Raw genomic sequence first — 12685 nt, 5'->3', positions numbered from 1 at the left:
CTGTTCTATCCCTTTGGGTTATCAATAACAACATTGACATAATGTTATTGAAATGCTTCTACATTGAGCCAATGTTAATGCCCACATGTCCTGGTGCATCTCTCTGTCTGTTTTAACACATTATTTAAACTGAGAAATTCTTTGAGGTATGAGGAGTGATCACCAAATGGGATTTATCACAAGGGTATTAATCCAGAGACCCAGGTCATGTTCTAGGGACCTGGACTAAACCCCAGCAGGGCAGATGATATAATTTGAATTCATTGAAACAAATATGTGGAATTAAGGGGCAATCCAGGGTTTGGGTTGAGGGGATTCCACTCACAACCAGACTTGGCCTCTTCCACATTGAACACAGAGACCTTCAGCCTGTGATCAGCTGCCTTTCAGAAACAGGGTTAGATTGAGTGAAGACAGGAGCAGTAGGAGAGCTCCCTGACTCTACAGTCCTTGTGTTGTCCCCCACCAGCCCCCTCTCTGTGAGCACACTGACCCCTCCCTTCACCTGCTGCTGGAGATGGAAGCCCTGATATTCTTCTTACTGCACAAGCTGGCAGTGGGAGCCAGGCAGGCGATAGCAGCTCATGTAGAAAGTGTTAATGAGGCCCGAGGAGTAATTTCAGTCCAGCCTCATGGTTCAGGGTTGGGATGTGCACTGTCGGTGCACTGCAGGTTAGGGACTAAAAACAACATGGAATAATTTCCACTGGTACAAACACAACAGAACAGAGGAAACTCTCAGCTGTACTGACCGTGTCCTGGATGACTTGATCTGGCTCGACACAGTCAACACCCTCACAGAGGTCGATCACCTCCTGCTCTGGATCCTGTGCAGCAATTTGATGCCCAAAGAGGACAGACACAGTTAAGAAGATTCTCAGCATCTTGGTGTTCTCTCAGATCACTGGTGAACGCACTGACTGACTCTCAGCACCTTCAGGTGGATCTGCAGTTTGAGCACAGAGTTACACTCGTTATATACTCTTTGACGAAGATGATTTTGAATATAGTTTATCCTTAGGTCGGAACGTCATGGTGGAGAAACATTCCAGCTGATTAGTTATGGAAATTTCTCTTAGCTCTGACATTACAATGGATTCACAAATAATTAACTCTCTGTGTGCTGGCTCCTGGGAACACTGAACACTTGGGAAAGCTGTGTTTGTAATTGCTACCAGCTCACATACTCAGGGTTGTCACTCTTCCCGGTTTGGGAATGCACTGGATTGGAAGATTAATCTCCCAGTCACTGGTGATGAGGAGAAAACAATTTCACCTTTGGGGTTCAGTTTTGTACATCTTCATTTCCTGGGTTTCCTGCAGCTTTCTCTGCAGTCAGTTTGAAGACGGGGCTATTCTGCTCCCTGACCATGGACAGACCACTGTTTACTCACAGTAGCAGGGTAAGGCCGGTGGGGTGTTCACTGCCCAATGATTGGAGCATCTCATAAAGATCCTGTTTGTGTCTTTCCCTCCTTCCCTGAGATATACTGTGACTGGCTGAATGATTTCACCCCCAACTTTAAAACTACTCCCACTGATATCCAGCTCCTGACACAGCCTGTCACTGGGGTACACTTCCCCTGACACTGTGTATCACTGCATTAGTGTTCACATGGCATTGACTCTGGCGGGGTCACTTTTTCACTGACATTGTCTCTCACTGAATCAGCATTTTCCTGGCACTGGCTCTCATGGGATCACCATTTCCCTGACACTGACTCACACTGGATCACCATTTCCCTGACACTGGCTCGCACTGGATTGCCATGTCCCTGGCATGGAATCTCACTGGATCACTGTTGTCCTGGCACTGTCTGTGATTCGATCAATACTTCCCAGGCACTGACCATCACTGGGTCACCACTGCCTTGGCATTTACTCTCCACTGTTTCCTGATTCTGGCAAATGGCCTAATTATGATCTTAATTCATATATTTGTAAATCATTATTTACAAGTAATCAAGGGCTACAGGGAAAAGGCAGGAGGATCGTGTTCAAAAACCTATCAGCCATGATGGAATAGCAGAATAAACTCAATGGGCTGAATGGCCAAATTCTGATCCAATGCATTATGGACTTACAATTTAATTCCTTGGAAGAAGGGGTAGAATGTGTTGTATCTGTACTGGCTGATGGCCCGAAAGATAGTTGGAAAAGCAAATGAGGTGGAAGTCATAGCCACGTGAATGCAGCTGTAAAATGCAGTGATGGAGGAACAGAATTTGCTCAATTTCTTCCAATATTTCACTTTTCAAATATCAATAAAACCAGCTGCTTTCAGCAACTTGAGGATATGCAGTAAAGCCCTGTGTGTTCCTGAACAGCTCCCGAGGTGATCAGAACGCTGCTCACAGACTAGATCACTGAACTGCTTCTTAAACGTCATGTAATTTCACCATTGAGTGCATAAAATAGCACTGTTTATCAATGCATTTATCAATTTATTCCAGAAGAGGTTTACCAGGATGTTCCCAGGAACAGAGGATTCGGGTTATAATGAAATGCTAGACAGGCTGAGAATGTTTTCACTGGGGTGTCGGAGGGTGAGAGATGACTTTATAGAAGTTTATAAAATCATGAGGGGTACAGACAAGGTGAATGACAGGTGCCTGTTCCTTCGGGTGGGTGATTTCAAGACAAGAGGGTAAATGTTTAGGATGAGAGGAGAAAGATTTAATAATGACATGAGATGCAAGTTTTTTACACAGAGTTGTTCATGTGTGGAATGAGCTTCCAAAGGAAGTGGTGGATGCAGCTACAGTTACAACATTTAAAAGACGTTGCGATAACCACATGAATAAGAATTGTTTGGAGGGATATGAGCCAAGCGCAGGCAGGTGGGATGAGTTTAGTTTGGGATGATGGTCAGCATGAACTGGTTTGACCAAAGGGTCTGTTTCCGTGCTGCATGACTTGGTGACTCTCATCCCAATTTCAGAAACAACTCTCCAGGTTTGGTGGTGTGAAACAGTTTTCTTCAAGATCAGACACCCAAGAGATTGGAGTCAGTTTCAGGTTCTCCCATTCACAAACACTTTGTCTCAGAAGATAACACATGTCTTGGCTGGTCAAGGCCAAGTCTCTAACAGGCAAATCCCAATGGGATGTCTGTAAATTTCCATTAATACACATTTAGAGATATGGAAGGTGTCTGGGGGAATTGAAAGGAAGCTGCCAGCAGAAAGAGTTAACTCACTGTGGGTCTGAGACAGGGGGGTGGGGCCAACTCACTGAGTGATGTTGTTGTAATTATACTTTGTTCAGGAAAACTGCTGCAATCTGCTGTTCATTAACTTTTTCAAAAACTGAGTTCAGTTTGATATTTGCCAAACGATAGTTTATCGAGATTGTGAGAACAACCTGAGGGTGTAAAGCACAAAATCTTGTTTTTAATTAGAATCAAAAACACACACTTCACTCTATTCCCAAAGATTTGAAATTCATTATGAATCCAATATTGACTCTTTGATGTTGTGCATGAACAACAGCCTAATTTTCAGTGAACCCTCTTTAACTATGGGGTGAGTTCCCACCTTCATGCAGTGTAGTGAGATACACAGCTGTGATTCAGTATACGGGGTGTCCCTGTCTACTGCCCATTTTTCAGCTGTTTCTACCTTATCCTCATCGACACCTGCTGCAGCCACTGACTCACCGTTTCTTCTTGTTTTAGTATTAACTCATCGACACAACTGTAAATATAAAGTGGTGATGATCACTCCCCTTTCTGATCTTTATCATTCTTCGGAACCATCCATGAACAATTTCCTCTGGGGTGGGGGGTGGCCCGATGGGTTGAACCCATCTCTCAGCATTCCCTTCATCAATTTTGACTGTTGTTCTGCTGTAAACCCGGTGACGGAGCCCTCTGACATTCAATCAAAGTTTACAGCCTTTTCCTCATTCCCCTCCCTGACTACATTTTTCAATCTCCTCCAATGAAATGTTTTTCCTCCCTTCAGATGTGATTATAACCACTGACACAGGCAGTGAGACTGTGACTCCTCTTGTGAGATCTGTCAGCTCAAACCTGACGTATTTTCACATTTTGGTTGGAGACGCCCAGCGAAAGGTTAGGATTTTTTGTTTTGAAATTTATTTCCTGCGTAAAGATGACAGAATAGGATATTCAACCCATCGAGACTGTCCCTCCATTCCCACCCTCTGGACTGTCCAAGTGTCACTCCAGCTCCCACTCCCATCTCTTCCCCACTCCCTGCTCCAGGCTTCTCTTCCCCTTCCCCAGTTGTAATCTCTCCTAGACCTTTTCCCGGACCACTTTCCCGATGCCAGGGATCATTCCCTCCAGTCTCAGATGGTGTCCCCATGCCGTGTGGTATCACTCTCCCACCCACCACCCACCTCCTCGTTCCTGCTTGGTTCAGGTTTTACCACAAGGTTTGTCACTGTTCCAGGGAGTAAAGAGCCTGTGAGAATTACAGGTACATTTTGTGTCTCATGTTGTAAAATTTGCAGTTTGTCAAATTCAGGGATTTGGTTGGTCCTGGTGTGGGTGAAGTCACTTTATGTCTCGTAACAATGTTTCTTTGCATGTCTCATGGTTCAACATTAAAATTTTATATCGCCATGGAGATATTATTGTGAAATGGGCCAAATGGTGACGTGTATGTCTCTTTATGCAAAGTAATAAAATTAGCTCAGTATCTCACTCATGAACAGCAATGGTGTAAATGTTGGTCAAATCTGGACCACACAATATTCACTGAAAGAAAGACAGACCCAAACGGCAGACCTGAGGCTAATTTCAATTGTCCATCTGTACATTTACAGGGTCTGTATTTCAGAGCAATGGGTGGAGCTGACATTTATCTTTATATGAGTGGCTCAAGTGCTCTTCATTCACATTAAGAAATGAAAAATGTAAAAAAAAACCTGAACCCGCAACAGTACTTCAGTTCAGTCATTTCACTTTGCAGACACACAGTATTTCCTGTTGCCTCTCGGTGTGCAGGAGATTCTGACAAGGTTGGTTTTTATTGCTCATTCCTTCTTGCCCGAAGATGGTGGTGAGCTCTGTTTTTGAGTTGCTACAGTCCATGTCTTTTATCTAGTAATGAGTGTTTCTAAGAGCCTGCAGACACCTCGACCAGTGTACACAATATTTATTTACCCAGGCTCCTTAGCGTGTATCAAGTAAGGACAACACAGCATGAGACTGCAGTCAGTCAGCCAAGTCCCAACTTTATTGGAGACAACAAAGGGAAAAACTGCACTCGACAATTTTACCAACTCTATTTCTCACGATCCAATTCTTTTGAATATTAAAACACTTCCCAGACCTTTTGCTGCTCTGTTGAATTGTTCCATCTGTACCTCTCTTCATGAGTTGATTCTCTCTCTGGTCAGAGAGTGAGCTGCTCTGCTCACTGCTGTATCCTGACATGCCTGTAGATCGGCTGGAGAGTGGGGTCCAGTCAAGTCCTGCCAGGCCTGGGTTCTTATACCCTCCTGGCTACATTCTAGAACCTTCCAAGGACTTGGCTAATCAGGGGAATCAAACTAATTGGTCTTATCACCTTGAAATGCTGCTAATGGTTCTCGATGGCTTGCTAACAGTGACCTGTTCGATGTGTCTGCCTTGGGCCTGGAAGTCTGGTTTCATCCCAGAATACACACCTGGTCATCTGCCTTATTGAGGCATGTCCCATGCATCTTGTGATGTTGTTTGACACACTTTGTAATGTGCTCTGATGCCTCTTCAGTTTTCAATTATCTGAGCGTAAATCTTGCAAGGACTTTCCCTGGGCAGAATTGTCTCTTGTATGTCTGACTTGGCTCAGTATTCCCAGCACACTTTGCTTTTTTGCCAATTTTTGTGCCCTGTTTATTCCAGTTGCTGTTGGTGTATTTCTGCCCTCCCTTCGTAATGGTTTTTATTTCACCTGAGCAGTCGCAGGCATTTACAATGCTCCACCGCCAAACCCTGGTCACCCGACTCCTGGAGAAAGAACGCCTCAGCTTTCACCTTGGAACCCTCCAACCACAGGGGATCAATGTGAATTTCATCAGCTTCCTCATTTTCTCTCTCCTCACCTTACCCCAGATCCAACCTTCCAACTCGCCACCACTCTCTTGAACTGTCCTCCCTGTCCATCTTCCTTCCTACCTATCTGCTCCACCCTCTTCCCTGCCCTATCACCTTCGCCCCCACCTTCATCTATCTATCACAATCCCAGCCACCTTCCCCCCCACCTCATCCCCCTCCCATTTATCTCTCAGCCCCCTTGGGCCACTAGCCTCAATCCTGATGAAGGGCTTATGCCTGAAATGTTGATTCTCCTGCTCCTGGGATGCTGCCTGACCGGCTGAGCTTTTCCAGCACCACACTCTTTAACTCTGATCTCCTGTACCTGCAGTCCTCACTTTCTCCTCCCTGCTACAATGTGGTGTCAGTACCCCAGCATTGTTCAGTGGGCAGTTCCAGGATTTGAAGACAGTGACGGTCACACAATGGAGAGGGGACTCTGAGGTGATGGCGTTCCCATCCACGTGCTGCCCTTCTCCTTCCAGTGGCCCTTACCCTTCCAGTAAGTCGATGCTTGGATATATCAATGTTAATAAGATGGGAACAACAAGGAACAGTACATCACAGGAAGTAGGCCTTTGGCCCACCAAGCCTGTGCCAACACATGATACATTTCTAAACTAAAAACCTTTTGTCTCTGTGCAGTCCATGCCCCTTTTTACCCATCTATTCATGTTTCTGACAATTTGCTGCTTAAATGTTGCTGTTGTATTCTCTGACAGCACATTCCAGGCATTTACCACCCTCTGGGTAAAAATCTTCCCTCTCACATCTGCTTTAAAAATTCACCTTTTCACCTGAAATCTATCTCCTCTCGTAAGTGACATTTTTATCCTGAGGTAAAGATTCCATCTGTGCATTCTTTCCATGCCTCTCATAAATTTGAAAATTTCTATCAGGTAGCCCCTCAGCCTCTGACGTTAGTTGAAAATAGAACTGAGAAGAATACAGTACAGGAACGGGCCCTTCGGCCCAGGATGTTGTGGTGAAAATGACGCCAATTTAAACGAATCCCTTCTGCCTGCTCCTTGTCCATATCCCTCCATCCCTTACATAACCATGTGCTTATCTAAAAGTCTCTTACACGCCCCTCCACCATCCTTGGCAGTGCATTCCAGACCCCTATCACTCTCTGTGTAAAATACTTACACCTCACATCTCCTTTGAACTTTGCCCCTTTCACCTTAAATGCATGCTCCCTAACTTTAGATATTTCATCTCTGGGTAAAACCCTGTCTATTTATCTCACAATTTTATAAACTTTTATCAAATCTCCCTTCAGCCTCCTCCCCCTTCCCCAGAGGAAACAACCCTAATTTTTCTCTTCTTATAGCTCATACCCTCTAATCCAGGCAACATCCTGGTAAACCACTTGCAACCTCTGAAAAGCCTCCACATCCTTCCTGTGAAGTGGTGACCAGAACTGAACGCAATACCCTCAGTGTGGCCAGACCAGAGTCTTATAAAGCTACAACATGAAATCCTGACTCTTGTACTTAATTCCTCAACCAATATCCTGCCGAATCCTTTGACAACCTTCTACACTATGCCCAACTCCACAGATCCTTGTATCATCTGCAGACTTACTAAACCTCCCATCTGCATTTTCATCCAAGTCGTTTTTATAAATATCACAACCAGCAGAGATCCCACTACAGATCCCTGTGGAACACCATTAAATCACGGACCTCCAGCTTGAAAACACCCTTCTACCACTACCCTCTGCCTTTTGTGGGCAAGCCAATTCTGAATCCATGTGGCCAAGTCACTGGGGATCCCATCCTACTGAGATCTTAATCTTCTGGATGAGCCTACCATGAGGAACCTTATTGAAAGCCTTACAAAGACTCATGCAGCCAACATCCACTGCTCTTCCCTCATCAGTCACATTTTTAAAAAATGCAATCAATTTAGTCAGGCATGATCCGTGCTTCACAAAGCCATGCTGACCGTCCCTAATTAGGCCTGGCTTTTCCAAATGTAAATCCTATCCTATTCCCTATCCCAACCATTAATGTGAGACACACCTGTCTATAGTTTCCTGGGTTACCCCTATTTCCCTTCTTGAACAGAGGAACAATATTAGCTACTCGCCAATCCTCCAGGACCTCTCTGGTGGCTAATGAGGACACAATCATCTTGGTCAAGACCCAAACAATCTCTTCCCCTGCCTCTCTCAGTAACCTGGGGTGGATAGCATCATGCCCTGGGGACTTATCCACCTTTATGCTCTTTAAGAGACCCAACACCACTTCTTTCCTGATCTCAAAATACCGCAGCATGTTAGCATGCTCCACCCAAATCTCACTATCCTCCATATCCTTCTCCTGGGGGAATACTGATACAAAGTACTCATTTAGGGTCTCACCCACATCCTCAGTCTCCAAGCACAAGTTCCCTCCTTCCTTGAGTGGTCCTACTTTCTCCCTAGTTAGCCTCTTGTTTGTAATGTATGTATAGAATGCCTTCGGATTCTCTTTAACCCGACTTGCCAAGGTCATTTCATGTCCTCTTCTTGCTGTCCTCATTCCCTGCTTGAGTTCTTTCCTGCTTTTTTGACATTCCTCTCAGGACCTGTCCAATTTTAGTTTCCTAAACTTTACATATGCTTCTTTTTCTCTTTTGACTAAATTCATAACCTCCCTTATTATTCAAGGGTCCCTGACTTTGCCATCCTTGTCCTTCTTCCTTACTGGAACATGCAGGTCCTGAACTCTCGTCAGCAGGTCTTTAAACAATTCCCACATGTCAAATGTGGACTTGCCTCCATCCTCTAATTGGACTATCCACAAACTGTTTCAAGAAGCCCTCTCTGATACACTTAACAAATTCTGCCCAACCTAAACCTTTTGCTGCAAGGGAGTCCCTGTTGATATTGGGGAAGTTAAAGTCACCCAGTGTGAAAACACTTTTTATTGCATATTTCCATAATCTGCCTACATATTTGTTTCTCGATGTCTCGGTGACTGTTAGGGGGCCTATAGTATAATCCTGTCAGCGTGATTACACCCATCTTTTGTTTGAATTTACCCATATTTCCATCGTAGATAAGCCTCCAGTATGTCCTCTCTGAGTACGGATGTAATGCAACTCCTCCACCTCTTTTACCTTCCTGTCCATCTCGTCTAAAACAATGAAACCCTGGAATGTTAAGCAGCCAGCCCTGTCCCTCTCTCAATCAACTCTGTAATAGCTGCAACATCACAGTTCCATGTAGGGCCAGGCTCTAAGCTCAGCTGCCTTACCTTTAATACCTCTTGCATTGAAATAAACACACTTCAGCCCATTAGTACCATCGTGTATATTTACCTGTCTCTGCCTTTCTTTTCTTTCTGATTTACAGGTCCTAACATGTATCTTCCCCTTAATCCTTCCACTTTGAGACCTGCTGCTCTGGTTTCCATCCTCCTGCCACCCTAGTTTAACCTAACCGAGTAGCACCAGCAAACCTTCCTACGAGGATATCAGTTCCCCTCCAGTTTAGGTGCAAACTGTCCCTCTTGTACAGGTCACCCCTTCTCCAGAAGAGATCCCATTGATCCAAGAACCTGAAACCCTGCCACCTGCACCAGCTCCTTAGCCACACATTCATCTCTCCGACCTTTCTATTCCTTGCCTCACTAGCACGTGGCATTGGTAATAACCCAGAGGTTACTATCCTTGAGGGTCGTAAATAAACAAAGTTTGTCCAATCTCTCCTCATAGCTAATACCCTCCAAACCAGGTGACATCCTGGTAAACCTAGTTTTGTGGTGACCAGAACTAAATTCAAAATTCCAAATGTGGCCTAACTAAAATTCAAGGTAAAAACAATGACTGCAGATGCTGGAAACCAGAGTCTAGATTAGAATGGTGCTGGAAAAGCACAGCAGTTTAGGCAGCATCCGAGGAGCAGTAAAATCAACGTTTCGGGCAGAAACCCTTCATCAGGAATACAGGCAGAGAGCCTGAAGGATGGAGAGATAAATGAGAGGAGGGTGGGAGTGGGGAGAAAGTAGCATAGAGTACATTGGTGAGTTGGGGAGGGGGTGAAGGTGATAGGTCAGTAAGGGGGGGTGGAGTGGATAGATGGAAAAGAAGATAGGCAAGTGGGACAAGTCATGGGGACAGTGCTGAGCTGGAAGTTTGGAATTGGGGTGAGGTGGGGAAGGGGAAATAAGGAAACTGTTGAAGTCCACATTGATGCCCTGGGGTTGAAGTGTTCCGAGGCGGAAGATGAAACGTTCTTCCTCCAGGCGTCTGGTGGTGAGGGAGCGGCGGTGAAAGAGGCCCAGGACCTCCATGTCCTCGGCAGAGTGGGAGGGGGAGTTGAAATGTTGAGCCACAGGGCGGTGTGATTGATTGGTGCGGGTGTCCCAGAGATGTTCCCTAAAGCGCTCTGCTAGGAGGCATCCAGTCTCCCCAATGTAGAGGAGACCGCATCGGGAGCAACGGATACAATAAATGATATTAGTGGATGTGCAAGTAAAACTTTGATGGATGTGGAAGGCTCCTTTAGGGCCTTGGATGGAGGTGAGGGAGGAGGTGTGGGCACAGGTTTTACAGTTCCTGTGGTGGCAGGAGAAGATGCCAGGATGGGAGGGTGGGTTGTAGGGGGGCGTGGACCTGACCAAGTAGTCACGGAGGGAAGCGGTGGGGAGGGAAATATATCCCTGGTGGTGGGGTCCGTTTGGAGGTGGCGGAAATGTTGGCGGATGATTTGGTTTATGCGAAGGTTGGTAGGGTGGAAGGTGAGCACCAGGCTCAAACAGATTGATGTTGAGAAGGAGGATGTGCTGGACATTTTAAAAAATGTGAAGATAGATAAGTCCCCTGGGCCCCAGACAGGATATATGCAAGGTTGCTACGGAAGCGAAGGAAGAGATTGCTGCGACTTTGGTGATGATCTTTGCATCCTCACTGTCCACTGGAGTACTCCCAGATGGTTGGAGGGTGGCAAAAGTTGTTCCCTTGTGCAAGAAAGGGAATAGGGATAACCCTGAGAATTATGGGGCAGTCAGTCTTATGTCAGTGGTGGGTAAAATTATTGGAGAGGATTCTGAGAGACAGGATTTATGATTATTTGGAAAAGCCTAATTTGATTAAAGATCGTCAGCATGGCTTTGTGAGGGGCAGGTTATGCCACATAAGCCTTATTGAATTATTTGAGGATGAAGGAAGCATGTCAGGTATAGACAGGAAAGATTGAGTGAATTCTTAGAATAGGATAAAGGCAGTAAGGGTATACTTACGTTGGAATTCAGGAGGATAAAAAGGGGGCATGAGATAGCTTTGGCAAATAGGGCTAAAGAGAATCCAAAGGGACTTTACAAAAAAGTTAAGGACAAAAGGGTAACTCGGGAGAGAATAGGGCCCCTCAAAGATCAGCAAGGTGGCCTTTGTGTGGAGCCATAGGAAATGGGGGGAGATACTAAAGGAGTATTTTGCAGCTGTGTTTGCTGTGGAGAAGGACCTGGAAGATGTAGAATGTGGGGAAATAGATGGTGACATCTTGAAAAATGTTAATATTACAGAGGAGGATGTGCTGGATGTCTTGAAACACATAAAGATGGATAAATCCCCAGGACCTGATCAGGTGTACCCTCAAATTCTGTGAGAAGCTAGAGAAGTGATTGCTGGGCCCCTTGCTGAGATATCTGTATCATCGATAGTCACAGGTGAGGTGCTGGAAGACTGGAGGTTGGCTGCCGTGGTGCCACTATTTAAGCAAGGTGGTAAGGAAAAGCCAGGGAACTATAGACCAGCGAGCCTGACGTCAGTTGTGGGCAAGTTGATGGAGGGAATCCTGAGGGACAGGATGTACATGTATTTGGAAAGGACTGATTAGTGATAGTCAACATGGCTGTGTGCGTGGGAAATCATGTCTCACAAACTTGATTGAGTTTTTTGAAGAAGTAACAAAGAGGATTGATGAGGGCAGAGCAGTAGATGTGATCTGTATGGACTTCAGTAAAGCATTCAACAAGGTTCCCCCTGGAAGACTGGTTAGCAAGGTTAGATCTCATGGAATACAGGGAGAACTAGCCATTTGGATACAGAACTGGCTCGAAGATAGAAGACAGAGGTGGTAGTGGAGGGTTGTTTTTCAGACTGGAGTCCTGTGACCAGTGGGTGCCACAAGGATCGGTGCTAGGTCCACTGCTTTTTGTCATTTATATGAATGATTTGGATGTGAGCATAAGAGGTATGGTCAGTAAGTTTGCAGATGAACCAAAATTGGAGGTATAGTGGACAGCGAAGAAGGTTACCTCAGATTACAATGGGTTCTTGATCAGATGGGCCAATGGGCTGAGGAGTGGCAGATTGAGTTTAATTTAGATAAATGCGATGTGCTACATTTTGGGAAAGCAAATCTTAGCAGGACTTATACACTTAATGATAAGGTGTGTTGCGGGAGTGGTAATGGTAAGGAAGTATTGCTGAACAAAGAGACCTTGGAGTGCAGGTTCATAGCTCCTTGAAAGTAGAATCGCAGGTAGATAGGATAGTGAAGAAGGCATTTAGTATGCTTTCCTTTATTGGTCAGAGTATTGAGTGCAGGAGTTGGGAGGTCATGTTGCGAATGTACAGGATTTTGGTTAGGCCACTTTTGAAACACTGCCTGCAATTCTGGTCTCCTTCCTCTCGGAAGAATGT

Source organism: Chiloscyllium plagiosum, unplaced genomic scaffold (genome assembly GCF_037043375.1).
Source record: "Chiloscyllium plagiosum isolate Xiang-an unplaced genomic scaffold, Cpla_swu_hap1 HiC_scaffold_3, whole genome shotgun sequence".
In the NCBI taxonomy this organism is placed as follows: Eukaryota; Metazoa; Chordata; class Chondrichthyes; order Orectolobiformes; family Hemiscylliidae; genus Chiloscyllium; species Chiloscyllium plagiosum.
Note: the sequence above shows the minus strand (reverse complement) of the source record.